We start from the raw sequence: 16,870 nt of genomic DNA on the forward strand, positions 1-16,870 counted from the left end.
GAGGCTAGGAGTTATTATATAGATGTTTGTAGGATGTATGACTGTAAATGTAAGTATGTAATTTATTTAGATTTGTGTGAGCGATGTCCTGCTTTTTGTATAGGAAGGACAACTAGGAGTTTTTATTTTAGAGTGTACGAACATTTAAAGGCAGTGGACAAAAAATAAGTAAACAATATACTGACTAAGCAAGCAGTTTTGGAGCATTCTAATAAATTTATAACATATAAGTTTACAATTATAGATAAAGTATTTAATTATGAAACAAAATGTGATGCAGACGATAAGTTAAACTATAAGGAATATTGTTGGCAGGTAAGGCTTAATACCTGTGTCTATCCAGGAATAAATGATAGGGAGAATTTTCAAACAGTCTTAAGGAGGAAAGGGTTAAACCATTTTCATTAATGGGTCATGTGATTATTTTGCATAACTATAAAAGTATTTGTTTGTTAGTGCAACTTGGTCTAAGTTCTTATTTAGAATGAAAATGCTTACCAGTTGTGCGTTTGTGTGTATAATTTATTTGTTTTATTAATATTATTTTATTTTGTTATTTTGCTTGTTAGTTGTTTTTTTTCATTATTAGTAGCTGACATTCATCAATTAAAGGAGTACAACAGGTTTCTCTAATGTATTCCTCAACTTCACGGCCCTTTTCCTCCCTATTTACATTGTCATCTGTAAAGCAACAACTATAAAGCATTTACAATTTTTATAATTCCCCTTACTTCTGTAACAGAAGCCCACCTTCTCATACTGTGATGGTTTCACTTACAAAATGATTCTCTCATGTTTGAATAAAGCTTGCTGGAGTCACCCAGTTACTGACATCATCAAGACCAGGCAGTGCAGGTACTTTTTTTTTTTTTTTTTTTAATCAGTTCCCTCCCCCAAAGTGACATCACCACAGCCATTATCTGATTCTAACTAAAATAATAAGACCCACCCATTCTGTGATGTCATGGCTCCCTTGTCCTTCCCCCAGCCTGAGTGCTATTCATTTTATTCAGTAGTAGTGTAGTAACACCGATGTTTGGAAACACAGAAATTTGGTACGCATACTTGTACATTCTGCACGGCAAATGATGCTTAGGTGGTGTATCGCTTGCATACTTCTCTGTTGTATTTGCACCAGATACTGCTAGTGTGCAGTGTGGGAATAGAAAGATTAAAACATTACCCTGGTATCATAGGTGGCAGTGCAACATATTCATAGTGGATTAACATGAGAGTAGCTCTAAGCAAGCACCATGTGAAACCTGAACAAGCACCTAGAATTATTCAGTGCAGCTTCCACACCTTAAGTCTGAAAATGAATGCACATACTCACATGAACAGGAGTAGCTGCATATTGATGGCTAAAGGTGTACAGGCATGCCGGGTGGTTACTACACTGCAAAACTGGTGTGTAATGGTGGAGATATTTGGAAGGCATGAGCAAACACACCAGTATATTAAAACCATAGCACCAATTGAACTGGAGGCTGGCAAATAGATTTAGTAAGGGATTTTGTCCATGCACAAATATTTCAACAGTGATTCTTTGCAGTGGCATCCATTATCTGATTCAAGGTAAGTTAACCTTTCATCTGGCATTCTCCCATCCCCCCTTCCAGTACCTTTACCTCACCACTCTATCTTCTGGTGTTGCATCACCAGGTAAAACAGTTCCTTCACTCACTAGCTGAATCACATATAATGATATACTCCTCTTTACTACCCCTTTTGTTCACACCCCTCTTGTTCACACCATACCTCCTTACCTTGTATGAAAACCAGTTTCTTACGGGATTTCAGGTCCCAAAAGGCCATACTATCACCCCAGCTGTAAATCCTTCCACCTTCAACCATACTTACAGTACCAGATCCTATCCAACATCTTGTTCAGTCTATCAACATCTCAACCCCAGGCACATTAGCTCTAGATCCAAACACTACCACAAACTAATAAACAAATTCCTGAAGTTCATCACCAAGTATAGACTCAACCTAATACTTGGTGGTGATATTCACCCAACCCTGGCCCACTCACTTCAGATACACATACCCCCTCTAATTGTAATCTAAGCTACAAACCTACAATTAATAGGCCAACTAACTCTCTCCTAGTCTGTCATCTCAATATTAGAAGCATTAATAACAAGGTACATGAATTGCATGCACTTCTGGATATCCACTCCCCTGAGATTCTCTGTTTATCTGAAACCTGGTTAAAACCTAACACTAAAGACAATGAAGTGTTACCACCTGGGTACAACATACACAGGCTGGATCGTGATTCGAGGAAGGGGGGTGGGGTAGCTGTACTCTATAAATCTGAGTTGAATGTCACCATAGATGTAATATAACCTCCTCAGATTAATAACTCTGAGATTCTTGCCACCAAATTGCAACTTAATAAAAATAAATGCATTAATATCATCTGTATGTACATTCCCCCAGGTAACAATATATCTACATTTGAAGATATCCTGCACTGGTTATCATGTCACTACCCCCAAGAAACCCTACTACTTGGAGACTTTAACATAGACTGGGGCACCTGTTCCTTAGAATCCCCAACCACCCATATTAACCTGCATGCATTTACACAAATCATATCCACCCCTACCAGGATAGGTAAACCCAACCAAAAAGAAAGTATACTTGACTGGGTACTCATAAACAGTCTCCCCCAACTGTACACCTCTGGTACCCTCCTTAATGGCCTAAGCGATCACCTTCTCACATATGTAATTAAGCACAAAACCATTAATTCCCAACAACCCTTGCTCAGAAAGGTTAGAAACAATAAAAACTTTGACCCTGCCAAATTCCAACAAGAACTAAACTCATGTAATTGGTCTATTCTAAAACACCTCCCCTTAGAGGAAGCAGTAGCATACTTTAACAACAAATTCCTTGAGATCCTTGATTTGCATGCACCTGTTCGTTCAAAGAGAACCAAGATAAAAACTGCACCATGGCTTTCTATAGAGTCTAAACTCAAAATTACCCTTAGAAACAAAGTATGGGCTTTATGGCGTTCTTCTAAAGACCCTCAAGATCACATTAAATACAGGCAATCCAGGAACAAAACCAAAAAATCAATTTTACAAGACAAAAAACAATACTACTGTAATTTACAAACAGTAAATCAAAATAACCCTCAGAAGTTTGGGGCAGGTTTAAATAATCTACTACAGCCTGGACAAACTTCAACCCCAATCCCTGCTGCTACTATTGATAAAACCCCTGAAGATGTTTCTGATAGTTTTAACCAATTCTTTACTGAGACAATTCAAGCCCTAGCTAGCCAACTACCTCCCAGCTCCCCTAGTCCTGAAAGTAGCACCCCTAGAAACCTACTTGCGTTCAGCTTCCAACCAGTTGCCACTTCACTTATCCGTACCTTGATCATAAAATTAAAACCCACTACACTTTCTGCTGATCAACTCCCTGCCGAGTACCTACAAAAATCAGCTGATGCTATTGCTTCCCCCTCTCAATACTAATCAATCGAACCATAGTAGAAGCTAAAATTCCCACCATCTGGAAAATATCCTATGTAATCCCACTTCACAAAGGAGGCAGCTCTACTGAATTCTCCAGTTATAGGCCAATAGCTATACTCTCTCCACTTGCAAAGATTATGGAAAAATGTATTTATAGACAACTCATGCACCACCTAATCCAAAATCGCCTTATGGCAGACACTCAGCATGGCTTCCGTCCTCATCACAGCACTACTTCAGCCCTCCTAGCCTTTACTAACACCATAAACCATAATCGCAACAATAATTATATATCCTCAGCCCTCTTCTTGGATGTTTCCAAGGCATTCGATATGGTTGATCACCAACTTTTAATCCACACCCTGCAAACATTCTGTCTAGATACTGGAGCCCTCCAATGGTTTCAATCCTATCTGAATGGTCGACAGCAGGCTGTCCTCTGGCAGAACAAACTCTCTAACCTTCTACCTAACACCCTCGGAGTACCACAAGGCTCTATACTAGGGCCCTTGCTGTTCTCCATCTTCATTAACGACCTTTATACTGTCATCCCAAAAGTCAGCTGTATCCAATATGCTGATGACTCTACTCTGATTTGCTCAGCCACATCTTCAGTAGAGTTATGGTCAGCTACCCAGACCACCTTTAATACAATAGAAAACTGGCTTTCTGAACATCGTCTGATCCTAAATCCCAAAAACTAAAATGCTGTTATTTTCACCAACACGTAGGTCTACCGCTTTCACCTTTACCATAAAATCAAATGATGGCACAATAATCTCCCCTGACCCATCTACAAAACTATTAGGTGTCATCATAGACAATAATCTCAAATTTGACCTACATGTTAACCAAACTATCAAAACCATCAATAAAAAACTAGGGTCACTTTACAGAATAAAAGCCTTCCTAAACCCTCCAGCTAAAATTGCCATAGCTCACTCTCACCTTCTTTCAACCCTTCTGTATGCATCCCCTCTACTCGAATTTGAACAAGACTGTCCTTAACAAACTCTCAATTTGCTACAACCACATTGCCAGGTTTGCCACTGGGCTGCCTTTTAGGACACATCATTGCATCAATCTAAATCAGCTTGGTTGGCTTGAACTACCTAGCCTAATCCAGTATAACCAACTGATTATGGCCTATAAAATCCTCTATAATCCAGACAATACTCCTGCACTTAAAAATATCATCACCCCCTATAACAATCCTAGACCGCTTCGATCCTCTAACAAACTACTAATTCAGACTAGCAAAATTAATAACACAGCCGGTGATTCTCTCTTTGCAAACTCTGTAAGTAGACCCTGGAACTCTCTTCCAGCTGATATTACCTTACTTTCCATCTTAGGTCAATTTAAAACTAGACTCAAACAACATTTGTCACTTAACTGGCTATGTCAATGTATCAAGCCAGGCTAACTCAAATGTGTAAAAATCTGTTAACCAGTTTACTGTGTAATTTAATTTAATCCTGACTTGTGCTCAGGACTAACTGTAACCTGTGGAATTTGTTTAACTTGCTTACTTATGTAATCTCTGTAAATAGTCTGTTTGTAATATGTAATGCTGGTATTATGTAATGCTGTATCTGCTTACCCTTGGAGCTTTTCTCCCCGGGCCTCCACTGAAAATGGACATGCATCCAGTCGGACTATCCCGGTCAACAAATGTAAAATAAAATAAAATAAAATAAAAATAAATGTCCTTTATTTAAAAAAAAATCAATAAAAAATGTACTTTGTTATAAGTAACTTCTGGACACAAGAAAAAGGAAGGGAAAAATATAGCAATGTGGTTTGTATGTACAAAAACAAATCCAGGGACACTGCAAAAGGTTTTTTTTGCAAACCAACCAGTGGAGTAAAAACATATGAAGGCAAACACTGCATACCAACACATTTTGCACATGTAAATCTCAATTTTTAACAAGGTGGAAGCATTAAGTGGTACCTTAACATTTAAATTAATAAAGATCTAAACTGGTTAATAGTATAAATGTTTTATTCTTTAGCTCCTTGGTGCAAGACCTTACTGGATGTGATTGCAGTCAAGTAAGGCCATGGCTATAGTGCAGCAAAAAAATGTCCCCTCTAACAAAGGAAATGCTAGAGCAAAGATTAAATTACATGAGTCAAGCACCCTGCTGAGATCTGCCAATCAATGGAATTACCAGGTCAAATTACCCTCAGGACGTTGACAGCTAGGGAAGCTAAGTGTTATGGGGGAGGGGAGAAGTAAATGGACTGGAATTCATTGTCTCACAAATTAGTGCCATTTAAACTAAATTAGAAAAATAGGCAGCAGTAAACAACACTTTGAGTGTGTTCTGTGGCATTTGCACTGTTTCTGTTTTAAGTAGTCATCCAGCAGCAGGGAATGTCACTTACACTGTTCTATTTTACTCAGTACTTTGTATGCATGCAACATCTATGAAATGACAGGAACTTTAGTCAAACGGAGGCCTGCATGATGTAACATTTTTGAGCCAAACAATGATTTCTGGGATACTGGATGGCAACTTGATTTATCCAAACCACGTCAATATGCCAGCCTCCAGGTGGTCAGAGTCTGGAATTGCATATAAAAATATTTAAAATCTTGTAAATAATCCCAGAGTGCTGGTAAAGTGTAGGAAACATCATGCCATGATGTTTTAAACATGTTTTTTGAGTCTGTGGGTGTGGTACTCCTTTAAGAAGAGCTTACAGATGTATGAGATACATCGTAGGTTGATCAATTACATTACAGTGACCATGAAAAGGTGGCAAACCACTATGCAGTTAAGTCATGAGAAAGGACAAATTATTATCCTAGGAATAAAAATTCAAAGGAGAATATTCCACACTGATTCTGTGTCACCACTGCTTTTTATTTCTTACCCTTAACCCATTAAGCTGTTTACTTAACAGATTAGGCCAAGCCAAGGTTACAGTTTGACTGCCAGAAAACAACCTTGTAAGAATTCTCATCTACTTTTTTGTGGTTGACTTAAAACTGTATAGTTCATCATGAGGAGTTAAAAGCACAACTGCAAGTGGTTAACACTTTCTCAGATGTATAAGAATGTCATTTGGTCTTGATAAATGTCCAAAAGCAATGTTAAAAGCAGGAAAGTTATAGTACCAAGAAAACATCAGTCTTGGACAGGAATGTGATATAAAGGAACTTCAGCAGGAGGGAGTGTAAAATTATTTCAGAATTGATGAAGGGTCTGAAATAAGACACAAACAGTTGTGAATAAATCCCAATAAGGAATACTTCAAAAGAATAAAACTAATATTGAAAACTGCCTTGACATCTAGTACGAAAGTGCAAGCAATAAACCAATTTGCCCTTCCTGCTCTAATTCATAGTTTATGGTGATTAACTGACCCCAAAATGTATTGAATCAGTTGAACAGGAAAAACAAGAAAACTATGCACATTAATCAAATGGTCCATAAAAATCAATATATACCACAGTTATATATTCCTCCCTATGAAGGAGGTATGGGCCTCCTCTAAATTGATTACATGTACAGATCTGCAGCTGTGGGACTGTATACATATCTGCTGATCTCATCAGATACAAACACAGTGAAAGTTTTAAACATGAGGAGAGGAAGTCTAAGATAACCCCTCTGCTTATTTTAGCAGATACATTCCAGTGTCAAGAGGGAATGGAAATCAAACATGAAGCAGAAAAAAAAATCAGATAGCAACTGAATGTACCAAAAAACAAAAGAAAGAATTTAAAGAGAAGGATTACATGAGAAGAAAAAAGTGTGGAAAAGGCATAAATATTCTGGCGAGTACATAGATCTCCTGGAAAAACCTCTTGTCAATCAGCATTTAATGCAGGAGTGGTTAAGAAGAGGTGAATTGAAACCAAAAGATGAAAATTATTAATGGCAGCCCAGGATAGTGGAGTATGTAGACATTGGTTTACAAAGTCCATTGAACATTTGGAAGAAACAGACAAATGTAGGGTTTGTAAAAAAGAATTGGAAACAGTGCAAAATTTGTTGCTGGCTATGATATCCTCATGGCAGGGGGCCTATATGCTAAAAGGCACAATAATGCAACAAGACTGCTGCACTGGGGATTGTGCAAAAACTACAAAATAGAAGTAGCTGAGAAGCATTAGAAACTTGAACCATAAATCATTATAGAGAATGATGAAGTGTACATCACACCCATTACCAGTTCAAAAAATAGGTGCAAGGAAACAAGATATAGTATTCCATGAGAAAAACACAAAAGTAAAACTGATCATTGAAATTGCGACACCAAGTGATTATAGTGTTTTATATACAGAGAGAGAGAGAGTGTCATATAATATAAGGCTTTCAAGGCAGAAAAAAAAGCTTTGTGGAAGAAAGATACCCAGACAGTTCCAATAGTAGTAGGAGGAATGAATAATAAAAAGAATTTACAGTTATACTTAGATATGCTACCGGTACATGTAACTCCTTATGAATTACAGAAGGAGTCAATTCTGTGCACACTGCAGGTGCTGAGAAGACAACTCTTGGCTAACATCAAAGTCTGAAACAATAATAATTTCATGAACTCTAACCGTACACTGACTTTCAGATGGAGTCCAGTCTGTCTTGGTACTAGAAACCCAAAAGACTTGGAGAAATTAGCCAAGGACTGAATGGTCTCAAGTCTTATGGTGGGGGGAGGACTAACAGACTTATAGCAGCTGTGGGAGCAAAAAAAAATACAGAAAAAAAAAACAATCAGTAATTTGGGGAAAGTGTTCTGGAAAACAGATAATAGTAAAATGGTTAAAGGACACAGCAATAGAAGAAAAGGTGTTGAGCTACACAAAAAATATATTACCTGCTCCTTCATACTATTCCTTTGTCATGGTTTTAAAACTGAAAACAAATATATCTCTCTCAATTAAAATGTGCTGTGACATCCCTCCTCTAGGCCAGTGATCAAGGGGACTCAATCCTCACCACGGACACAGGTGAGGGACATTCACTTGGAACAAAAATAGATACACACAGTATTTCAAGATGCAGCTATCTGCACCAAGCACAATTTTCTTTAAGAGCACACAGGGAACACACTCAGTCTGAGGTCTGGATTTTCCTCTCTCTCCAGGCCCCCAGTAAGACTCCCCACTGATACAGCTGTAGAGTTGAATCCTCCACCACCCTCTCTCTGAAACCAGTGCTCTGTGTCCCTGCTCCAAGTAGCTGACACACACACACACACACACACACACACACACACACACACACACACACACACACACACACACCATCACACACACTCTTTGAGATTTGATTTTCACACACTCACACACACACACACATACACACACACACCTGGGAAAGGCTGGTACAGCTTTACTAGCTATGCCCCCACTGCCCAGACTATAAGGTAGATACTGCCACCAAAACACTCCAAAGCCAGCTACTCTAAGGCTCTTACAAGGGTATCCAATTATACTCAGTAAAATTAATACTACTACAAATGGTAGTGTTTGACCAATGCAGCAAGGCTTTCAGGAGCTGCCACAGTGTCACCAAATAAATATAAGTTCTCTTAATGGTTAAAATATTCTCTGAAAGACCAGCCACAATGAGAAGTTTAAATATATTTAATAATAAATAACAAAAAAACATGAAAATACTGAATATCTATTTACAATACACACCAGAGTTTCAATCACAGGAAATATTAAAAATAACACAGATGTAGAGATTCATACAGATGCAGAAAAACAGTACTTAACTAATCTCGCTATATTTTCCTGAGTGATTTAAAGAATTATTATCCCCAAGTTCACTTATTAGAGCAAGGCAAGATGATAGAGATGAGGGTTCTTCTTGCCAAGCTTCAAAAACAGACTGCCCTGAGATTTCTATCTCGTCTAGTATTAAAACATCATTTCAGTGCTGGATTACAAAATGACATCACACACATCTGGTCATCTGACTTCTGGTTCCCATGCTACCCCCCCTTACTAGAAACTGAACCAGAATCTTGCACATTTGTGTTACCATACACACAGATAGAGCTTTGCTAAGATGTGTTGCAGCTTCTGGAAGTCATAAAATTATTTCAAACTTCCACCTTTTCAGAATAGCAATTAGTTCACCCCCAAGGATGATACAGAAGGCTTCATAGTACAGACATGTTGTCTCTGGTTGCACTGAGACCTGCAATATACAATTTTTATGGCCTAAATTAAGTAATTTAATTTCAGGATATTTTTCTAAAAGTTAGCTGGGGCTGAGCTTAACCTCTTCTCTTCCAGTATCCTCTGTTGCAATATATACATTTAATCAGTTACAATAGCAGAGTCTGACATATGTATATATTTATTTTCTGTCCAGCAGGACACACTGTTGGTACATTTTTAACACAAGCAGCTTTACAAATACATTTTTATCACAAGCATCTGTACAAATCAGTTTGATATACAAATGACATATTGTTTTTTACAAAACTCCAGCTAGCTATGCTGGAATATGTTATACGTCCACTGTCCTACTTCTTCTGGCATAGCTGGCAATATCTCACATCGTCACATGTGCCATGAATTGTTTTTAGCAAAATAAAAGGAAATAAGTACTGACACAGGCAGAAGCACAAAAAAATCAATGTGTTAAATATCAGTGCTTTTATGCCCACCAAGCTCTTCTTTAGATATAGAAATTGTTGTTAACATGTAGTAGACAAAATAAATACTTAATGAAACACTTAGATAACCAATGAGAACAACTTTAGAGTTTAAGACTTGGTTGTATAATTTTACATCTAAGATATGATGTATACATAGTGTAATTTGACAAATCTCTCTTCTGAAAAAGAAAATCCCCCCATACACATTGGTGCAGGAGCTCTACCTCCTGCACCTTCTTTACTTTATAATACCATCTAAGGCCATTGCACAATAGACAAAGAGGAATTGCTCATGCAATGACTTTCTTCAGACGAAGTTTTGCATTAAAGAACATTACCATCCAAATGAAAAAAAGAAAATAATACTTGCTATTGCTTTTTACAATGGCTTAATGGAGCATGTTTCATTAATGCTAGGTGAAACATACATCTGTAACAAAGACTACTAATGACAGTACCATTATGCTAAATTGTTTTTAAGCTTCTCATCTCTTGCTTCACAATTCATTTGCGTCTGACAGACTGCCTTATATTATTGTTGTTGCTTCACCTATATTGTCTAAAATGTGAAATGTGACCTTCCTGATTGTTTTAATAATGTATGCTATTTTAGTTAGTTAGTTAGCTTGTGTTGACTAGATTATCCCTTCTGGGTGAATGGACAATTTTAGAGATGATCCAGAGGAAAAAGAAAACAGGCATACACAAAAGTCAAAAACTAACAGCAGGAAATCAGTTGATAATTAGAAATGTTAATCATCAACATAATCATCAACCCACTTTTTCCCATTTTCTATAGGGTCTATATTATATCAGCGAACGCTTAAAAAAGCGAACGTTGATTGATCAACCTAATTTAAGCTAAAGCTTACAATCTCAAACTGTCAGATCAGCGATTTTTTCCCAGGGAAAAAATCGCTGATCCAAAACACATACACACAACACAAGCACACCAAACAAACAGAAATCCACACACATACACCTAAAATCTGATACCTAACCCTACACTAAACTATGCACACACCACTAACTACCCACTTACCTTAACCCAAACCCTAACGCTAAGGTCCATCACTATCGCACACTCACCTCACTCGCTCCCTAACCCTAACTCACTTAAATCCGCCCTAACCCTCATGTCCACTCAATCGCACACACACCTAACCCGAGCCCTAACCCTAACTCACCTAAATCACCCTAACACTCACATCCACACAATCGCACACTTACCTGAATCCGACCGGTAACTTTCCACCATAACACTGAAAATACCAAAGCAACAGAAATGGACAACCGAATTCTTTCCCTAGGAAAAAAATTCGAGTTTCTGCTGCTTCGATATTTTGCAGTTTCACGAAAATAAGTTTGATCAATCAGTGTTCGCTTTTTTAAGCATTCGAGGATATAATATAGACCCATATATATGAGGTCATGGTGTCATGTTAACTGTCACCATCTCTCTTAATTCAATACCACAGTCCTGCCTTCTTTGACATCCATGCCCAAATGTCATAGATCTTCACTTACTCAATCCATCTACCTCTTTGCTGGATGCCCTTGTTTCCTCTTACCTTCTTCCTCTCTGTCCAAAATCTTCTTCACCAGATTGTCTTCTGCTTTTCTGCACATATGCCCAAACCACTGTAATCTGTTCTCTTTGATCTTTTCTGCAATTGGAGCTACTTTGGCTTTTGCGCTTATGTCCTCATTTCTTCATCTGTCCCACAGTGTGCATCCTACCACCCTTCTCAGGCACTTAATTTCCATCACCTCTAGCTTTCTCATCACTCTGCCTTTACTGCCTAGGTTTCTTTACTATACAGTAGTAGTGATCGCACCACTGTCTTATACACCTTACTTTTCAGCTTCTTTGGCATTCTTCTGTCATTTACTACAGTTGACACTCTGCTAGTTAGCTGAATCCCCTCTGATTCTAGCTTTGACCTCTTCATTCAGACTTCCCTTCTCCTCAACCACCCCTCCCAGATACTTGAAACTGTTAACCTGTTGCACTATCTTCCCTTCTATCTCAATTGTCAGCTTCTGATTTCCCCATTTTGCTGCCACTATCTTATCTATACTCAGTTTTATCTCATGTGCTTTCAGTTTTGCATTTGAATCCCCCTATCCTTTGCTGAAGTTCTTGCTCAGAGTCTGCCTGTAATGCTCATCGTCTGCATATAGCAACTTTGTTGATCTGTCCCCCTCTGACCTGTTTGCCAATGTAGTGCATCACCAGGATGAACAGCAGTGGGATCACATCTGAACCCTGGTGCATACCCACTCCCACTGAGAACCCCTCTGTGAGATTGAATACTATTCATACTTGAGTCATTGGGTCTGTGTACATAGCCTGCACTAATTTTACCAGTGTTTCTGGGACTTCAAACCACTGTAGTACTGCTCAAATCAGCTTTCTTGGGACCTTGTCATCTGCTTTCTCCAAGTGTAGGAATGCCCGTTTGGGCTCTTTCCTACTACTTACTACTACTTTGAGTATCCATTTATTAATCACCTTCTCCAGAATTTTCATGCACTATTGTAACCCTAGGAGTTTGGGAAGTCAATGCTTTGAGTTCTCCTTTATTCTACAATATGAGAAGATTGATATTCTAGCTATAACAGAAGTCTGGAACTTTACAAGCCTATGATTTTCAGGCTATAACAACACTGAATGTCTCCAGCCACTTAAAAATGGTGGGGGTGTCTTATTGCTGATATCCAATGCTTTGTCAGTTAAGTTAATATCAGTTAATAATGCCTTAGAAACAATAGTCGTGGACTTATACATAACATCTGCATCAGGAATAATGAGATTTATTTCAGTTAGAGCACAACTCTGTTATTATGCTAGATGATTTGAATTATCCAAAAATAAAGTGGCAAAATTACTCATTTAGTAAAAAAAAATGAGTAAGGCAAACTAGGTGCTGCCTAGGGCCCATCACTGACAGGTGTGTGTGTGTGTGTGTGTGGGGGGGGGGGGTTTGAGCACTCAAAGAAACAAAAAAAAACAAAAGAAGAAGAAGAACTGTCTACTCCTATCCACATCTCTCAACCCCCATTACCACTTGTCTGCTGTTCTGTCCTAACCTGCAGAATGATCCAGGAAATCTCTCTCTCATTGGCACTACATTCCAGAGAGCTAGAGAAAGAGCTATACACTACCTGGAGCAAATCAAAACAGAAAACAAAACGAAAATGTACATTTTGCAGTTGGATCACTACTAATAGATGCCATTTCCATAATGGATATATATGTATATATGTATATATATATATATATATATATATATATATATATATATATATATATTTATATATATATATATATTTCCAGCCAATGCAGCCTGTGTAATACCACTATTTTTACAGCTAGATCTCTACTAAAGTCATTTAGAGCGTTTCACAGCCTGAGTTATTTGCAGCCTGTTTTTTTTTTGCCGTGCAGCCGATGGCTCTTGAATTTCCGTTAACCTAATTTGCAAGATGTATGTGTGTGCTTATATGCATCTGTGCATATTTGTGTGTGAGTGTGAGTTTACATGTGCATGAGTGGGCAAGTGTGCATATGTGTGTGTGTGTGTGTGTGTGTGTGTGTGTGTGTGTGTGTGTGTGTGTGTGTGCGCGTGCGCGCGCGTGTGTGTGTGTGTGTGTGTGTGCGTGTGTGTGTGTGTGTGTGTGTGTGTGTGTGTGTGTGTGTGTGTGTGTGTGTGTGTGTGTAAAATTTCCACGGTAGACCATTTTTCCTTCCATGCATAGTTCCCTGATCATAGCTACAGAGTATTAAGAAAGACAGTAGCTCCAAAGTAAACCTGAATATGATGAAGTTTGTATCAGAAAATAAATAAGTGAATGAATAAAATAAACTGGCTGATTTTAAATGCATTGCCTCCTTGATATAGCTTAGTAATAATGATGTATAACTGGATAGTATGTGGTCCTATATGAATTAGCCTGCATGGCTGAATTATGCCAAAAGCTGCACTTTATAATATGGGACTTATTCTGTTTTGGTGTTGGGCCTCAGAACACCTTGGGCGGGAAGTATTTCCACAATAACATACACCCTGTTGGGCATTATTGCATGCTTATCATGTCATGATAAGTATGGGTATTGTTGAGCCTATTCATGTCTGGGTGCACATTTTATAGTTGCATCCTTTGTTTTATCTTCTCTGTCTCAGAATGTTCCACAGCACTGACATTTCCTTTTCTGGTTCCATCGCGTACAAAATAATATCATATGTAAATAAAGCCAACTTTTCTTCAGCACCATGCGAATTATATCCTTGAATTTCTGAGTCCCTTATTTTCTTTGACAATAGTTCTAAATATAACACAAATAACAAAAGGGAAAGAGGACACCCCTGCCTGGTTCCTCTGTTCAGATGCAACTTATCAGAGAGGAACCCTTCCACTTTTTTTTTGCCTCTAATCTCTCATATATCCTTCTAATTAGCCTTATTGTTGTATCAGGAGATGCAAATGCTTCCATTGCCCTACTCATAAAATCCCTGCTTACTGCTTACTCTGTCAAATGCTTTCTCTGCATCAAGACCACCAATACCAGCAGTATTATTTTCTCATTTTGCTTCCCTCTGGATCATCATTGTTCTGTTAATGTTGTCAAATGTTTGCCACCCCACCACAAAACTACACTGGTCCGTATCTATCAGTTGTGGCATCACCTTTTACCATTCTTTGAGTCATTATAAACAAACACTATAATAATAATTTAAAATTGAAATGGGCCTATATGGAGCTAAATCAGATGGATCCTTATCATTTTTAGGTATTATAGCCAGCACAGCTTTGTTTCCAGGATGTTGCTGCCTCCCCTCCTTTTAAAATACTGTTAAACAAAACCTTCCAGATTTTTAACACTTTCTTTCTCCTACCTTCCAAACTTCAAAGGAATACTATCTATTCCTGGAGACTTTCCTGCAAAGTGATTATACATCGCCAATTTTACCTTATCTCTTTCTATCTTATCTCATCTCTTTAAAACATATCTTATTCATCCTTATAAACCACTCCATCATTGAACAACAGGTCCCAACTATCTGGAAAATAGACCACATCATTCCAACACATAAAGGCGGCAGCTCTATAGAGCTTTCCAACTACCGCCTGATTGCTATCCTCTCTCCACTATCAAAAATTCTGGAAAAATGCATCCATACCCAATTCCTTCACTATGTCCTCACTAACAATCTACTTTCCAAAACTCATCATGGATTCCTCCCACACCATAGTACAACCACTGCCCTTCTAAGCTTCCATGGCTCTGTCACCCTTCATCTATCTTTCTGGACCTCTCAAAAGCATTTGACATGGTCTCACACTCCAGACTGTTAAACACACTATCAGAATTTAAAACCAGCCACTCCACACTCACCTGGTTCCAGAGCTATCTCACTGAGAGGCAGCAAGCAGTCAAATGGGGTAACTCCCTCTCCCCACTGCTGTCAGTCACCTTAGGGGTCCCACAGGGATCCCTTCTTAGCCCTCTTCTCTTCATATTATTCAGTAATAGCCTACATACTGCCACTAATGAACCCATTTTAATACAATACACCGACGACTCTACCTTAATTTGTGCAGCCCCAACACTCCACCATCTTCAGGAAATAACACAGCACACTTTCTCTAAAGTAGAAACCTGGCTAACCATTGCCTAGTTAATATTCAATCCCAACAAAACAAAACTTATCCTATTTCACCATACAAGATCCTCAGACCCCTCTTCGGTATTCAAAATCACCTCATCAAACAATACCATCATTACCCCAGTCACCCACACCAAACTCCTGGGGAGTAGTAATAGACCAAAACATGAACTTTGATCTCCACATAAATCAAACAATCAAAAAAGTTCACAAACAAAATGGGTAGCCTGCACAAGAACAAACTTTTCCTCACAGACAAATCTAAAATCTCCATTGCCAGAACCCACCTTCTCTCCACACTCCTATATGCATCTCCCATCCTTACTAACCTCAGGAAAACTTACATAAACAAACTAGATAATTGCTATAATAAAATAATAAAGTTTGCTACAGATGCCAGCTACAGATCCCATCACTGTCACACTCTCAATGAACCCTCATGGCTAGAATTCCCTGACCTACTAATTTTTAACCAGCTCTCTATGGCCCACCAAATACTCAACCAGCCTGAAAAAACACCCGCTGTCAAAGGCCTACTTACTCACTATTCCAATACCTGGATCCTGCTCTCCAGTAAAAAAAATTAGCAAACATCACTAAAAATAGCAATAATGCTGGTGACTCGCTATACTCAAACAGTACTGCCAAAATCTGGAACTCCCTACCCATCGATATTAGATCCACCTCGAGTACCACCAAGTTTAAGAAACTAATAAAAGATCACCTAACATCTATCTGGCTCTGCTCATGTACTAACCCTGGATAATTTTCCCTCTCTCATATATAACCTCTAACTACACTTCTATTAACTCTGTAACTCCTGTAACCTCCTTCTCCCTTCCCTATATCCCCTTGTCTCCCTCACTCAGATATAACCACTAACTATACATCTATTCACTCTATAACTCCTGTAACCTCCTTCTCCTTTACCTATATCCCCTTGTCTTCCTCACTCAGATATAACCTCTAATTACACTTCTATCCACTCTATAACTCCTGTAACCTCCTCCTCCATTACCTATCCCCTTGTCTTCCTCACTCAGATATAACCGCTAACCACACTTCTAT

This window comes from Protopterus annectens, chromosome 2.part2 (assembly GCF_019279795.1).
Source record: "Protopterus annectens isolate FY-2018-M chromosome 2.part2, PAN1.0, whole genome shotgun sequence".
NCBI classification, from domain to species: domain Eukaryota; kingdom Metazoa; phylum Chordata; order Ceratodontiformes; family Protopteridae; genus Protopterus; species Protopterus annectens.